Raw genomic sequence first — 15,135 nt, 5'->3', positions numbered from 1 at the left:
ACTAATAGCATTATCCGTACAGCACAGGAATTTCTATGTGGTTATCAAACATAAGTTCCCATTTCTGGGTTGTGATTGGTTACATGCTGCTTCCTTGCCTACTTAACTAAATGGCCACTCCTCATTATCATCACCATAAAACAGCAAAAAGTAGCCTGGAGTTGGGCCTACTATGGGCAGGTAAAACAAACGGTTATGGTGCCTTCACTAGCTCTAAAAAGGCATCCTTGGATTGCTGCACTGAAAAATGTTTAATATGTTGAAAAAGTGAATTCTATCAACTAGCAGGACATGTCTATTTTTATAGGCTTTTTTAGGAATTGCATTGGAAATGCCTTTGCCTTTCCAATCAAGACCAGAGTCCAAAGCTGTGTATTAGTTTCCATTGCTGTATATTACGGTGCGATAGCTTGGTGAGTTTGAGTCCGCGCTGCTGAGTTTTGTGTTCATCTTGATGCTCGCTTGTTCATCGGTGCTGAATTAGCCGTTCATTCATTTGAGGGTGGTAATTTCAGTAAAAGCTTGATTACATACCTGAGCGTTTAAGAAGTTAATTGCTTTAATTGTGTTGGAACACAGACCTGCTTTTTATGATATACTAGCAGAAGTACCAGTTCTCCAAACGGGTTCTGTAGACAGACATGATAACACTGATCCTGTAGGTCGCAGTTACGATTCGCTTATCGCTTGATATGCTTTGCACCCTGAAGCAAACTGCACTGAGAATGGGTGTATGTGGCTGGCTGAAATACCCTGGAGCAGACGTTTGGAGGAGGCAAGAGTTGGCATGCTGCTGCATACTGGGACCTTCTGTGCTCTCCCCACCTGTCGCTTCACCCTGGTGTGCTGCATTTCGTTGCGGTGCATTACAGTGCAAATATCTTTCACTTGGCGGATATCCTTTCCATTCAACCGGGTATTGAGGCTGACACCGTTTATACCTGGAATCGCATATTCGGGACACTTCATATTCAACTTGGTCTTCCACCACCACCGGAGGGGGTCTGCAAGATTTCCGGGAAGATCGGATGTAGGGTTTTAATAAAGAAGTGTGAAAAACTGGGTGAATCTTCTTCCAGGAGTCGGGTAGCTTGAGTCAGTATGAGACAGGATTTATGAATTCCTTGACGGGAAATGGACCATAGTACCGGGGGGCCAGTTTGTTTGGCCTTAAGTGTCGGGGTAGTAGCTTCGAGGACAACCAGACTTGATCACCAACTGCATATGAAGGCCCTGGTCTTTTAGAATCAGCATTTTGTTTAGTTCATATTCTGGCCTTCTCCAAGTGTTCCTTGGCTTCCTTGTGTACATTGGTGAGTGTTTCCATCCAGTAGTCAACGGTAGGAACAGGTGTGGGATGTGGAAGAACAGAGGTTAACACTGATGGATGGAATCCTTGACTGCAATAAAAGAGGCTGGTCTTAATGGCCGAATGATCGGAATTTTTGTACGCAAACTCAGCCACTGGTATTGGGAGCGACCAGTCGTCCTGAAACTTTGTGGCAAAATAATGAAGGTATTGTTCCAGGGTCTGGTTTACACGTTCCGTAGCGCCATTGGTTTGTGGATGATAACCTGATGAGAGAGCGCGTTGGATTCCCAGAATGCGACCGAGATGTTTCCAGAATTGTGAGACGTATTGAGGTCCTCGGTCTGATATGATCTTGGAAGGAAGTCCATGTAGGCGGAAAATGTGTTCCAGGAAGATTCCAGCTAGCTCTGATGAGGACGGTAGTTTATACAGGGGTGTAAAGTGAGCCATGTGAGTGAACAAGTCGATGGTAACCATGATAGTTGTGTATCCCCTGGAAGGTGGCAATTCCACAATGAAGTCTGTAGCGATGAATTCCCATGGTCTTGTTGGTAGAGTAGGTTGTAGTAGGAGACCTGCTGGTCTCTTGTTATTGTGTTTCTTCTGGCTACAAATAGAACAGGCTTGGATGTACAGTTGTACGTCTGTCTTCATTCTGGGCCACCAAAATTGTCTGTGTATAAGACGGAGGGTGTTGGTGATGCCACGATGTCTGGAATGAAGGGTATCGTGGCAGAGGTTGATTATCCTTTGTTGTAATTTCTGTGTGGGGATGACTAGAGCATTATCCTTGAACAAGTATCCATCCTTGATTCTTAGATCCCATTGATTCTTCCTTGAAATATCCTTCCAGAGCTCAGAGCATTGGGTTTGTATCCGAATTTCTTCGAGGAGACTGACCGCTTGAGCTACAAAAATCATGTGGGGAAACATCTTGGGATAGGTCCGATCTTCAATTGTTTCGTAATCAGGACGTCGGGATAAGGCATCAGCAATTATGTTCTGTGATCCGGGGACATGATGGATGTGGAACTGGTACTGGGCAAAGAAGAAGGCCCAACGGGCCTGACAACTGTTCCTACACTCCAAGGATTGTAGAATTTGAAGATTCTGATGGTCCGTGCGGACCTGGACTGGATGTCTCGCTCCCAGGAGAAGGTGTCGCCATTTGGTGAAGGCTTGACGGATGGCTAACAGTTCCTTTTTCAGGACAGAGTAATGCGTCTCACTGGGAGTCAGAGTTCTTGAAAGATAAGCAATGGGGTGTTCCATCTTGTCCTCGAACTCTTGCTTCAGCACTGCTCCTATGGCATAGTCAGAGGCATCCGTCTCCACTATGAATGGTCGATTTATGTCAGGTAGGGCTAGGATGGGGGCTTGAGTAAACTGTCTTTAAACGTCGGAATGCCTTGTCTTGAGGTGTAGACCAGAGAAAGGGAATGTCTTTCTTCAAGAGTGCAATGATCGGCTGAACAATCTCAGAAAAGGTGGGTATGAACTTCTGGTAGAAATTGGCTAGCCCCAGGAAGGATTGAACTTGTTTCACAGAAGTGGGAGCCGGCCAGGATTATATGGCTTTTACCTTTGACTGATCCATACCAATTCCTTTTGGAATAAGGACAAATCCTAGGTAATGAACAGAGGTCACATTAAACAGGCATTTCTCGGGTTTGGCTAGGAGTCTATGTTCACGTAGTCGTTGTAAAACAGCCTTAACATGTTCTTCATGCCTTAGAAGGTCCTTGGAATAGATCAGGATATCGTCCAAGTAGACGATGACGAAGATGAACAGCATATCGGAGAACACCCTATCCATGAAACGTTGAAAGACGGCAGGGACATTAGCAAGTCCAAAGGGCATTACCAGATATTCGAAGTGTCCAAAGGGTGTTCGAAAGGCTGTTTTCCATTTGTCTCCTTCCCTGATACGAATCAGATGATAGGCACCCCTGAGATCCAGTTTCGTTCAGATTACAGCTCCTCTCACCGCTTCCAGGATATCCGAGATCAAGGGTAAAGAGTAGCGGTCCTTGAGGGTGCATTGATTTAATCCACGATAATCGAGGCAAGGTCTAAGTTCCTTGGTGTCCTTCTTGGGAACAAAAAACAGTGAGGCTCCAGCTGGGGATTTCGATGGTCTTATGGTGCCATTTTCAAGGTTGGTATCCAAGTATTCTCGTAGGGCTCTCTTTTTAGGTTCGGTTAGGATGAACATCCTCCCAAAGGGAATCACTGCTGAGGGTTCTGTGTCTATGGTGCAGTCTTCAGGTCTGTGAGGGGGTAGAGCCTGGACTATGGCAGCTGAAAACACATCAGCATAACTCTGATAGGCCTTTGGAACCGATACGATATTGGAAACCATGAGTGGAACTTGCTGATCTATTTATGGTTCTTTGGAAGGTGTCACGGATGATTCCAGGAATAGACAGTGAGACATACAAAACTCAGATCCAAGAAATAAAGATCCTGCTGCCCAGTTGATTAAAGGATTATGCTTCTGTAACCAGGGCATACCCAGGACCATGGGATAATGAGCAGACTTAATGATGTTAAATCTGATCAGCTCTTGGTGATGGTTTATTGAAAGTTGGATCTCTTTAGTCTGCAGGCTTATAGGCCCTGAAGTGAGGGGCCTTCCATCGATCGCTTGCACCGGTTGCATGGTACTTTGTGTCTCGTACGGAATGTGGTGACACGTAACCCAATCTTGATCAATGAATACTCCCATAGCTCCGCAGTCAACCAAGGCCAAAATGGAGTAGGTCTTATTCTCGATGGCGATAGAAGGGCCTGTACAATCATTAGGCTGTTTTGTCAAGGAGAGTTCAAGGATGGAATAGACGTGGAGCAAACATCTCTCTCCCGAAGCATTGCTCCATCTAGGATCGGGAGCTGGCGTTTCCCCAACGCCGAGGAGGGGCTAGAGGGCATTCTCTAACCAGGTGTTTATCCGAGGCACAGTACATGCATAACCCCGTATGAATCCTTCTCATCCTTTCTTGCGGGGATATGGGTCCACGGAAGGCTCCCATCTGCACAGGTTCTGGTTCAGCAGCTGACCCTGGATTTGTGTCAGTCTTGGAGGTAATCTCGAAGGATGCCTTCGGGGGGGTTACTTTGGATTTCCTTTTTTCTGCCTTTCTTTCCTGGATACTAAAATCTATTTGCATGGCAAGGTCCATAAGAGCCTGGAATGAGCTTGGGCGAGACACTCTGGCCAACTCATCTTTGATCTCCTCATTAAGTCCCCTTCTGAAAAGTGTAAAACTTGCTTCAGGAGACCAGTCAGCTTCCTTGGTCAATTGCTTGAATCGGGTTACATACGTAAGCATATCCTGGGATCCTTGTTGAAAGTCTAACAGGCGCTCCTGGGCACTATAGACCTGCTCAGGGCGGTCAAACATGTTTTTAAGGGCTTGTATGAAACCGTCGTAGTTATCCAGGAGGGCATCACCTGAATTGACTAAGGGCGTAGCCCAAGTTAGAGCATTTCCGGAAAGGTGTGAAATTATGAAGCCAACCTTAGCCCTAGGGGTTGAAAAGTAGTAGGGCTTAAAAGTAAAGTGAACCAAACAAGAATCAAGGAATCCACAAAGGGTTTTTGCCGACCCATCGTATTTGTCAACAATGCCGCCCAGCAATACGCTTTCCTTTGTGGCAGAATCACAGGATAGAACTAATTGTTAGAGAGCGGCATTTTCCGCCTTTAAATTTTGTACCTCGGTCGTTAGTTCTTGCATGCCACGCATGAGATCCTGAACAGCCGCTTCCATGTCGGCTTCGACTTCGGTCGTTTGGCGTCTTAAACTGTCACGGAATTCCCCCTTTCTCACCTGGGAGCGATCCTTGCAGGATTTCTTGGGCGGTTTCTTCTTACGCACGGACCTGGTCTTGTATAAGCCCGCGCGAGCCTCATCTGGCTCCAGCGTGCGTTCAGAGCTCTAGGATTCAGACACTCCGGGATCCAGGAACGAAGAAGGTGAGCACACAGCACACGAGTCCGGGAAACAAGGAAGAGGGTAATGGGAATGGAATTAGGAGGTCCAGGAACAAGGATAACAGTGTAGCGAACTACGGAGCACACGTCTAGTCACTGCTTGCAGTAGCATTGAGATCCGCGGGCCCGCAGGGGCGCGGCCTATTTGTAAATACGCTACGTCTGACGTAAAGACGAGGAAGATGTTGCATGTTAGACGGCCATGTTGGGAGTATCAAGGAGTGCAAGCCCCGTTGTGACAAGGACCATGAGGTCCAAAAGGGGCGTGTTCTGTGGATCATTGTTTTCAGAATCAAGATGCAAGATGGGGTTCAAAGTGCACTCTACAAATACACCTGCTGTGTTAGGTTATAAAGGTGGAGTATTTTGGAAAATTGGGCGAAAATTACAGCAATAGCAGATCCTACAGGCTGGTAGCAACCTGCCAGCCCAACTGGCCATCGCGCAGTGAGGGCCGTCCTTTAAGCACAGGTTGGCTAGTGGTGAAGATACTGACCCATAAAGTCTGCCATGAGGGCATCAATGCCATTGGCATCCGCTGTGGGCTGCAATGGTATTTTCCTTTTTGGTAAACCGGTTCGCATGGGGAGTATAACCATTGGCAAATCCACTAGATTGAACTTATGATTATGCACGGTTTATGCATTTGCCAGGTATAACCACCAGCAGGTTCATCTACTAGCACCGTTTGGCAGTATTTGGCCACGTAGGTCCAAGCCCACACACTTGATCAACGTCAGGGATGGCCTTCAAATGTCCTAGTACACAAACCATTGGCATGAATTTCCATGAAAGTCCCAGGTTCTCACAGAATTGGTGTGTGTTGTAAGGAACTCAGGGGGGGCAACAGTAAAAACAGACAAGTGATCGCAGTTCAAGGGTGTTTATTAAACTGTAAAATGGGTGATAAAAACATCTAATCTAAACCTAAATCCAAGATGGGAGCAAGCTACAACCATCAAATAATAATAAGGCAGTACTAGTGGCGTTTTGTTGAATGAAAAGGGCCTATACTAAAAAAAAAAAAAACGATTGCCAAGTTACAAAAATAATGTGGGATAATGTTCAAGAAAAGAAAGAAGTGTTCACCAAATGATGAGTCACAATGGTATGGCTGGGTCTCCCTTCCCCCCGTTTTTAGCACGGGACAAGGCAGGACCTTTGAGCACAGCACACTCCTGGGCCTCACCAGCATGAGGTTACAGTTCCTTTCAACGATGCCAGCACCTTCCGGGCCAAGTCTCTTTCCTGAAAAAGTCTCTTGCCTTAGGAGGCCGGCTGTACAAAAACAACAAACAAACAAACAAAAGTTCCTTTGGCAATCTGTTCTCTTTGCCTCTTGGATCCCCCTCAGATGGGCTCTGATCCTTCTTGCAACGTTAGCCTCCCTCAATCGGGAACACTATGGCCTTTCACTCAAAAACATATCACTTAACAGTCTTGCTGTCCTTTTCACCAACTATTCATTATGTACATCCCTCAGCCGAGTCACATTTGTCATCACAGTGTCTCTTAGGAGCTTCTCTTTATTTAAGCTCAGGTCATAGCCCCCAGCCAGGCTTCACACAGTTGTTTGTCTCTTTGGTTTTCGGGTGTGTCCCTTGTTACCCTGATTTGTAGGCATCAGGTTTACATTTGCCAGTTTCACAGGTCAATCAGTTTTCTCTCATGCGTCAAAGACATTGGAGTGTACGAGAGGTTTTGCTCGACTCTCATGGGACCACTTTGACACTTTACACTAGCCTCTCCTAAGGCCTCTTGGTCTTCGTAGTTTCAACAAAACAACATCACAACCTCAAACAGGCTTCAGGCAGAGTCCTTCAAATGAGCGCCCCCGAGATGCCTGACCACTCTGCTTCTGAACCTTTCGATGGGGTTCCTTCAAAGTTCAAATACACAAGTTCTTTGTTCAACAAGGTTGTTGCCTGCAACCTTGGACCCAACGCAGTTCAGTTTTACTGTCTTTTGCGACTCACCGGCTGTGATGAACTGCTGGAGTCTCTTGTTTTGGGAGTCAAGGTCGTCACCATGGTGGCAAGTGCTTCTCCCCGATTTGACAATCCGTGTGAGAGGGCCCCATGTGCCGTTGACACCTGTCACACCCCACGCCAGCTGAATGTCTCAGTCTTATGATTTCCCTTTCAGAGGCTTTGCGGGTCTGAGTTAAAAAGGGCATGAGTAACTCCCTCGTCGTCCCCCCAGGTCTCTTCACCATCCTCCTACATTTGAACTGCCGGTCCAGAATAGCTGTTTCGTGTGTTCGATCTTGCTCAAAGTGTGCTTTTGTGCTCCGCCTTTTATCCCTGTGGGGAAGGGAAAAGGCTGTGAGGTGTGCATAGTTATGGTTACCTGCCTGACTCAGCCTGACCCTTGTGTTGGGGCAGGCCAGGTAAACGGCTCGGGTGTTAGTCCACTGTCTGTCACGGTGTAAGAAAGTGTTTGTGTTGGAAAAGGGAGGGGTAGAACTTCTGAATATCCTAGGGGGTAGGATGGGGAAAAGGTGTTGGGGGGACGGGGGGTACCACGTCTTACCCGTCGGTGTCCCACTTCCACTCCCCGAGAACACCTCATTCAGGTGATCCTCCTGCACTGGACCACCCCGAGGAACTGGATCCAATAGCGATGGCCATTTCTTAGCCACCTGGATGACAGATCCCCCAGGGACTAGCATGTGAGAAACCTGTGAGACACCTTCAGGTTTCTGACAGTGTGTGTGTGATTGTGCGCTTACTGCGTTGGTACGTGCAGCATTCATGAGGGGGTAGTGTTAGTGTGTGTGTGTGTGTGGAGGGTGCGTACATGTGTGGGAGAGTGCCTGCATATGTGGGCATTGTGTGTGTCTGAGGAGCAGTATCCTTGAGGGTCAGTGGTGCAGGGGGCCATGTGTGTGCGGGCTGTAGCTGTGAGGGGGCAGAGTGTCGGGGCAGGATGCGTTTTCTTTCTTCAGGGGGTTATTTCTGTGGGCAGTGGTATGTGTCGTGGTGTGCAGATTGAGAGTGGGTGGCAGTGTGAGTATTGTGTGGGGGTGGTGGCAGTGTTTGTGTTTGGGGGCAGAGTGTGTGTGTGTGCGTGTGTGCATGTGTGTGTGTGTGTGTGTGTGTGTGTGTGCATGTGCGTGTGCGTGCCGGTTGCGGGACAGGCATGGTATCAAGAGAGACAGACTCAAAAGCAACAGTTAAAAAACCTTTACTTATATTTGGTTTTTAGCAAGAAAACCTTTACAAAACTTTTTAACATTATCAATCTATACAAATATATTTTTTACAGAATTTCATGAATATGTTAATACATATATTCAAATCAAACAAAGTACTAAGCAAAACAGATAAAAGGAGCTTAAAATTTAAAATATACAAGTCAGAGTATCCAGAATAATAAGCAGAATGTACAAGATTTCTCCAGTTACAAAAAACTAAAAGACCATACTTATAACATCATAAAATTAATAAAGAGGTAAGTTCTATCTATCTGAGCACTGATGATGATTGTTATGCAATTACTATTCTCGTTATTTAACTTTTTATTAAAAGGTGTTTTTGTTTATTTTGTTACTCAGTTAATTAATTTGCAGACATTCTTCAGAAACCTGAGAACATTTAATTTCAATTGAACGCTTTTGCCATGCATCACATCGAACCATAAACAATGTAGATGCACCCAGGTGATATTTGTAAAGTTTTCCAAAATGTTCGATCCTTTTCTTTTTAAAGGAATGGACAAAATAGTAATAGATGCAGCAATGATTCTTTTTCTGCTCGATTTAAGCAGAACCAGCAATGTGCTAGCTTATCCTGTACTCCCTGCCTTATAGATTGTATTTCACTGGTTGATAAAACATTAAATCTGAAGCGCATATAATCATTCCTTGCCTTATTTTCTGGAAAACGTGTAAGGTATGTTTCCGGTGTTCCCACTATTTTTCTATATGACACAATCTGAGAGTACAGTTTGGTTCCAATTACCACATCGATGGTCATGGCCCAATCAAATTTACGATGTTTCATTTTTACAGAGTGCACATTGTCCCTCAGTGTAACTGGTGTAGTCCCAATTGATTTAAACATATTTGAACATTGCAGATAGAAATCAGGTAGAAAGCCCTTGGGAGAGGAGCATGCCATTCCTTCTTTTCCTAGTACAGTATACAAATTGTGCTCAGAGCTGCCATACATTAAAACGGAACTCCTCATCCTGGGTACCACAGCGAACCTCAATAAATTAAACCACCTCTATTCCAACTTCACTATAGACAATAACAACATCCCAGTAGCCAAGGAAGTGAAAACACTTGGTTTTTACCTAGACTCCACTCTCACATTAAACAAACAAGTTAACTCCATGACCTCGGCCACCGCTTACACTTGTAATCTAATTAGAGCAGCTAAGCCTTTCCTCACTCCCAACAACTGCATTACTTTAGCAAAGGCCTTGGTCTTGGTTTTAACCAAACTGGATTATTGCAATGCCCTTTACATAGGCTGCAATAAATACATTACCAATAAGACCCAAATCCTACAAAACAATGCCTTGAGAGCAGCCCTTAACATTCCCAAGAAAGCCCACATATCTGACTTTAGAAGAGCTAATAACTGGCTTTCCACTAAAGATAAAATTCTCCTCAAATCAGCTTCCTTAACCCATAAATGTTTACATATGGCCGCCCCCGAATACCTTACATCCAAATTCCGGAGACAATCTATTAATCGCCCCTCCAGAACAGCCAATGCCAATTTACTTCAAGTGCCCGGATTCAAACGTATGAAGACTGGTGGCAGTAGCTTCCCGGTCAAAGCTGCTCAAAACTGGAACTCACTCCTACCTTCTCTAAGAGAAGAGATGCCCTACCCACGCTTCAGATACAACCTCATCCAATGGATTAAGGAACATGACATTTGACCCTCTACCTCACTGCCTGACTACTGCCCTCTTCTGCACATAATTGTATATATTGTATATAACATTTGCTTGATGCTCTCTGCTATTACTTGCTCATTTGTATGACATAGACTAGCATTATTTATTATCTTTCAGTATTGTAACGCACAGCAATGTAACCTAAACTGAACAATCCTCTTTTCCTTCCTCTGCGCCCTAATACCCTTGGTTCTGGTGCGCATTACAAATAAAATAAACAAACAAACATTTTGCGGAAAAGAGTCAACTTTCTCCATTCCACCAAGCTGGCCAAGGACTGCAGCCCCAGTTCATCTGATAGCTGCAAACGTGACACATCTCAGAAGATGGAAGAATACTTTCCTCCACATGATGGCTTCATAGAGCTCCAATTCATATATTACCCATTCCAGAAACAATTCCACTCCATATATCAATCATGGCAAGATACAATCTTATCACAGGTAAGGATGAGGACCGGCCATATTTTCTGTCCACTTTTAGCATTTGACTCCCCAGGGCTGTAGCTTTGGCCCCAAGGTAATTCCTCTAGAAACCCTTATTAGGATGCACAGTGATGGGATATCCCAGGTAGATAATGCTCTCTTTTGCTTGAATTTTGACATCATTAATTAACCATGAAAATGTAAATTTCTTACGGGATCTACTTAATTTCAATAGAACAGTCCTTTGAGGGTTAATTAACAGATTATTTGCATTCATGTAATCTTTAAAACTTTTAATCAAACTTTGTAGTCCTATTGGTGTGTGTGGTCCATTAATATAAAATCATCTGCATATGCAGCGCAGGCCATCTTTAGATTTCCAATTATTGGCGAAACAAAGGTACATCTGAAACCTATAGCTTGAATAAGTAACAAGGTACTTACCTGTAACTATTGTTCTCCAGCATGGGTCTGGCATGGATTCACATGCTCATGAATATTACCCGTCAGGGTGGGAATCCTCGGTAAAGAAAAAATCAGTTTCAGTTTCGTTTCTGAACTGTCTTTCTCCTAATAACCAATCACTGGGTCATACTGCCCCCAGCCAATGACTGCCCTCTACCTAAGCCCCTCCTCTGGCAGCCATCTTCAGATTTGGTAGCACGTAAAGTGGCAGTAGGACCAAGACAAGAGCCACAGAGGGGTAGGAGGGAGGGTTCGCATGTGAATCCATGCCAGACCCTTGCTGGAGAACAACAGTTACAGGTAAGTAACTTGTTCCTTCTCCAGCATGGGGTCTGGCATGGATTCACATGCTCATGAATATAAGAATACATAGCAGTACACACATGCACAACCACGGGAGGTGGCAAGGCTCAACATTAAGCATGTCATCAACTCAAAATTAAGCATCTCTTACCTCCTCACCAGGCCCACCTACAGGCGAACAGGAATCCCGGTCGACGCAGTAGAATCTCGTGAAGGTGTGCGTCGACCTCCACATAGCAGCCCTGCAGATGTCCAGCAGGGGCACACCAGACAGGAACGCCGTGGTAGCAGCGATTGCTCTGTTTGAATGGGCTCTCGGACGGCCGGGCAACAGTCGGTTTGCCAACCAGTGACAGTGCATGATGCAGCCGGAGAGCCATCTGGAAATGGAAGCCTTCGAGAGGGACTTTCCTTGGTTCCCAGGTCCAAAATTCACAAACAGTTCTGATGTCTTCCGAAGGATCTTCGTGCGGTCCACGTAGAACTTCAGCACTCTAGCTACATCCAGCGAGTGCAAGGTCCTCTCGGCCGGCGACAAAGGCGACGGGAAGAAAACAGGTAACACCAACGGCTCATTGAGATGGAAGTCCGACAACACCTTGGGCATGAAGGAGGGGTGCGTCCTCAGCACCACCCTCGTCTTGTGGAATGTCAGGTATGGTGGTTTACAGGAGAGGGCCTGGATCTCTCCCACTCGTCGTGCGGAGGTGATGGCCACAAGAAACGCTGTCTTCCACGATAGGAACTTCAACGGTGCCGAATGCAGAGGCTCGAATGGCGGCCCCATGCTCAGCACCACGTTGAGCTCCAACGCCGGGGCCGGAGCCTTCACCGGCTGGAATGATCGGAGCAATCCTTCCATAAACTCCTTCACCAGGAGATGAGACCACAGAGATGATCGCCCCAGAGTTCTAGTGTAGCAGGAAATCGCCGCTAGATGGATTTTGAAGGAGGCATGAGCTAGCCCTGGCCAGTGACAGTAGGTATGGCAGCACTTGAGGGGCTGTAATCCACAGAGTTAATCTTCTGTGCACGGCACCAGACAGAGAACCTCTTCCATTCGTGTCCATAGCACTTTAGGGTCGAGGACGCCCTGGCCTTTGCAAGCACCTCCTTGCAGTCTGCCGGGATATCGTACCCTCCAAACTCTAGTGCTGCAGGAGCCTGGCCTGCAAGTTCAGCGACCCCAGGTCGTGGTGGAGGATGGCACCTCCTTCTCTGGCGAGTTGATCCGCGTCCGACGGCAGTTTGACTGGGGGAGACACTGACATGTCCAGAAGGTCCGGGAACCAGATCTGCCTCGGCCACGCCGGTGCGACGAGGATCATCCTGCACCGGGACCGTCCGAGTTGATTGATGTGTCGCAGCAGCAACAGCAACGGTGGGAATGCATACAGGAACAGGCCATTCCAGTGGAATGAGAAGGCATCGCCATGCTCCCCGGCTGGGGAAATCTGCTGGCGAACCTCCAGCACTTGGTGTTCGTCGCCATCACGAATAGGTCAATCTGGGGATTGCCCCATCGTTGGAATAGCAGATCCACTTGATCCTGCCGCAGTTCCCACTCGTGGCACAAGTGCAGCTCCCTGCTGAGTGAGTCGGCAAGGGTGTTCTTTATTCCTGCCAGATGGAAGGGTACCAGAAACATCCCTTGGCCGACGGCCCAGTGGCACATCCTGGGCCTCCTTGGATAGAGCTGGGGATCTGGTGCCTCCCTGCTTCCGGATGTAGAACATTGTGGTGGTGTTGTCGGTGAAGATCCTCACCACCTTGCCCTTGAGGGATAGAAGGAACGACCTGAGGGCCCAGAACACGGCTCGGTGCTCCAGGACATTGATGTGTAGTGACCTCTCCTCCGGGAGCAAAAGGCCTCTTGCGTGGAGATCTCCGGTGTGCGCCCCCATCCCTCCGGGAGGCGTCCGTCGTCATCGTCTACTGGTGCGCCGGGGTCTGGAAGTCCATACCCGCCGCCAAATGCGTGCGGGTGCCCCACCACCGGATCGCTTGGTGGAAGGTCTCGTTGAGCGAGAGCCTGTTTTCGAAGCTGCCCACTGCTTGCATCCAACAGCGTCGAGGAACTCTTGCAGTGGACGCATCCGCAGCCTGCACAGGCGCACGAGGTAGATGCACAAGGACATCATGCCGAGCAGGGACTTGGACCTCCCCCTGGCCATGTCCATGGTCGACAGCCGTTGCACCTTGCCCAGGATGGCCTTCGTCCTTTCCTCCGACAGAGAAGCCAATGTGTCGAGCCTGGCTCCCAGGAACAGGGCGACTTGTGACGGTACCAAGTGGGATTTTGCGAAGTTAATCGAAAATTCCAGATCTGTGAGCAGTTGGACGGTCTTCGCTGTGTGCACGACGGCGAGTTCTCTCGTCTTTGCTCGGATGAGCCAATCGTCCAGGTAGGGGTGGGGGTGGATCCCCTGCAGGCGCAGCCGCGCCGCCACTGGTGCTAGGCACTTGGTGAACACCCTGGACGCCGACTTCAATCCAAAGGGGAGGGCCTTGAACTGATAGTGTCACCCTTGGACCACTAATCGCAGGAACTTTCGATGTCCTTTTAGAATGGGGATGTGAAAGTAGGCATCCTCCAAGTCCAGCGAAGATAAGAAGTCGCCTTCCTCCAGCTGTCCCAGTACGTGCTGGAGGGTGACCATCCTGAACTTCAGGGACTTGATGTACTTGTTTAATCGAAGAAGAGCCAGGATGGGTCGCCAGCCGCCGGTCTTCTTTCTTACGAGGAAGTATCGTGAGTACACTCCGGAGCCCTAGAGCCTCTTTGGGACAAGCTCGATGGCTCCATTCTTCAGCATCGCCCTTACTTCCAGCAGCAGTTGAGGGACGTGGTTTTCATTTCTGGCCATGGGTGGAATGCAGGGAAACTTTCTTAGAAACTCTAGAGTGCCCGCGGGCAAGGGCATCCAGCACCCAACGGTCTGTGGAGATGGACTCCCACACGCTGATGAACTTCGCCAGCTGGCCTCCCACTGGGGTGCTCAGTTGGGGGCCCGATGCTACGGCCTGTTTAGTCCTGCTTTGCAGCGGCCTTGCCGCCTTGGCCTCCTTGGCGACGAGATCCTCCTGTCTTGCTGCGTCCTCTGTAGGCCTCCTGCAACGAGGAGCAGGCCACCTGGTGCTACAACGAGGAGCCTCTGCCGAATCCTTTGGAGGCACCTTGCTTGCCTCCGGAGTTCCGAAAGGGCGGCCGTCGTTGTTGAAGAACACCCAAGGCCCGAGCCGTCTCCATTTCGGCCTTGATGGCCTGCAGTGACTCGTCCACTGTCTAGCCAAACAGGCTGTTCACGTCGAAAGGCATGTCCAGAACCGTGGTCTGCACATCTTGGCGGAAATCAGTTGCCTTGAGCCAACCACGCCGGCGAAGGCAAACGCGGTTGCCCATCTGGCGAAAACCAGTGTCCATAATGTTCGTGGCTACCGTTATAGCGTGGTCCGATACCACCTCGCCTTCCTGTAGGATCTCCAGGGCCTCAGTCCTCTTGTCGTCCGGGAGGAAGTCCAGCAGGGGAGCGAGCTTAAACCACAGCTCCGTGTCGTAGCGAGCCACAATCGCGAGGGCGTTGCCGCCGACGAGATGACCAGCCGTCCCATGGCATCCAGTTTCTTCCCCTCGCCATCCGGCGGGGAGGACGAAGTTGAAGCCGTCGCCCCCGCCGCTTTCTTCTTGGCCGCTGCAGAGACAACCGAATCCGGGGACG

At 48.1% G+C, this 15,135-nt stretch overlaps 1 protein-coding gene across 1 annotated transcript in view; it reads right to left on the bottom strand.

Moving 5' to 3' along the window:
- The window catches only part of IARS2 (isoleucyl-tRNA synthetase 2, mitochondrial), a 1,527,005-nt gene that overhangs the window by 1,192,710 nt on the left and 319,160 nt on the right, over positions 1–15,135 (bottom strand). The gene's annotated exons all lie outside the window — the stretch shown is intronic.

This window comes from Ambystoma mexicanum, chromosome 4q, assembly GCF_040938575.1.
Source record: "Ambystoma mexicanum isolate Mex_15411 chromosome 4q, UKY_AmexF1_1, whole genome shotgun sequence".
Taxonomy (NCBI): Eukaryota; Metazoa; Chordata; class Amphibia; order Caudata; family Ambystomatidae; genus Ambystoma; species Ambystoma mexicanum.
Note: the sequence above shows the minus strand (reverse complement) of the source record. Positions and strands in the feature narration are given on the sequence as shown.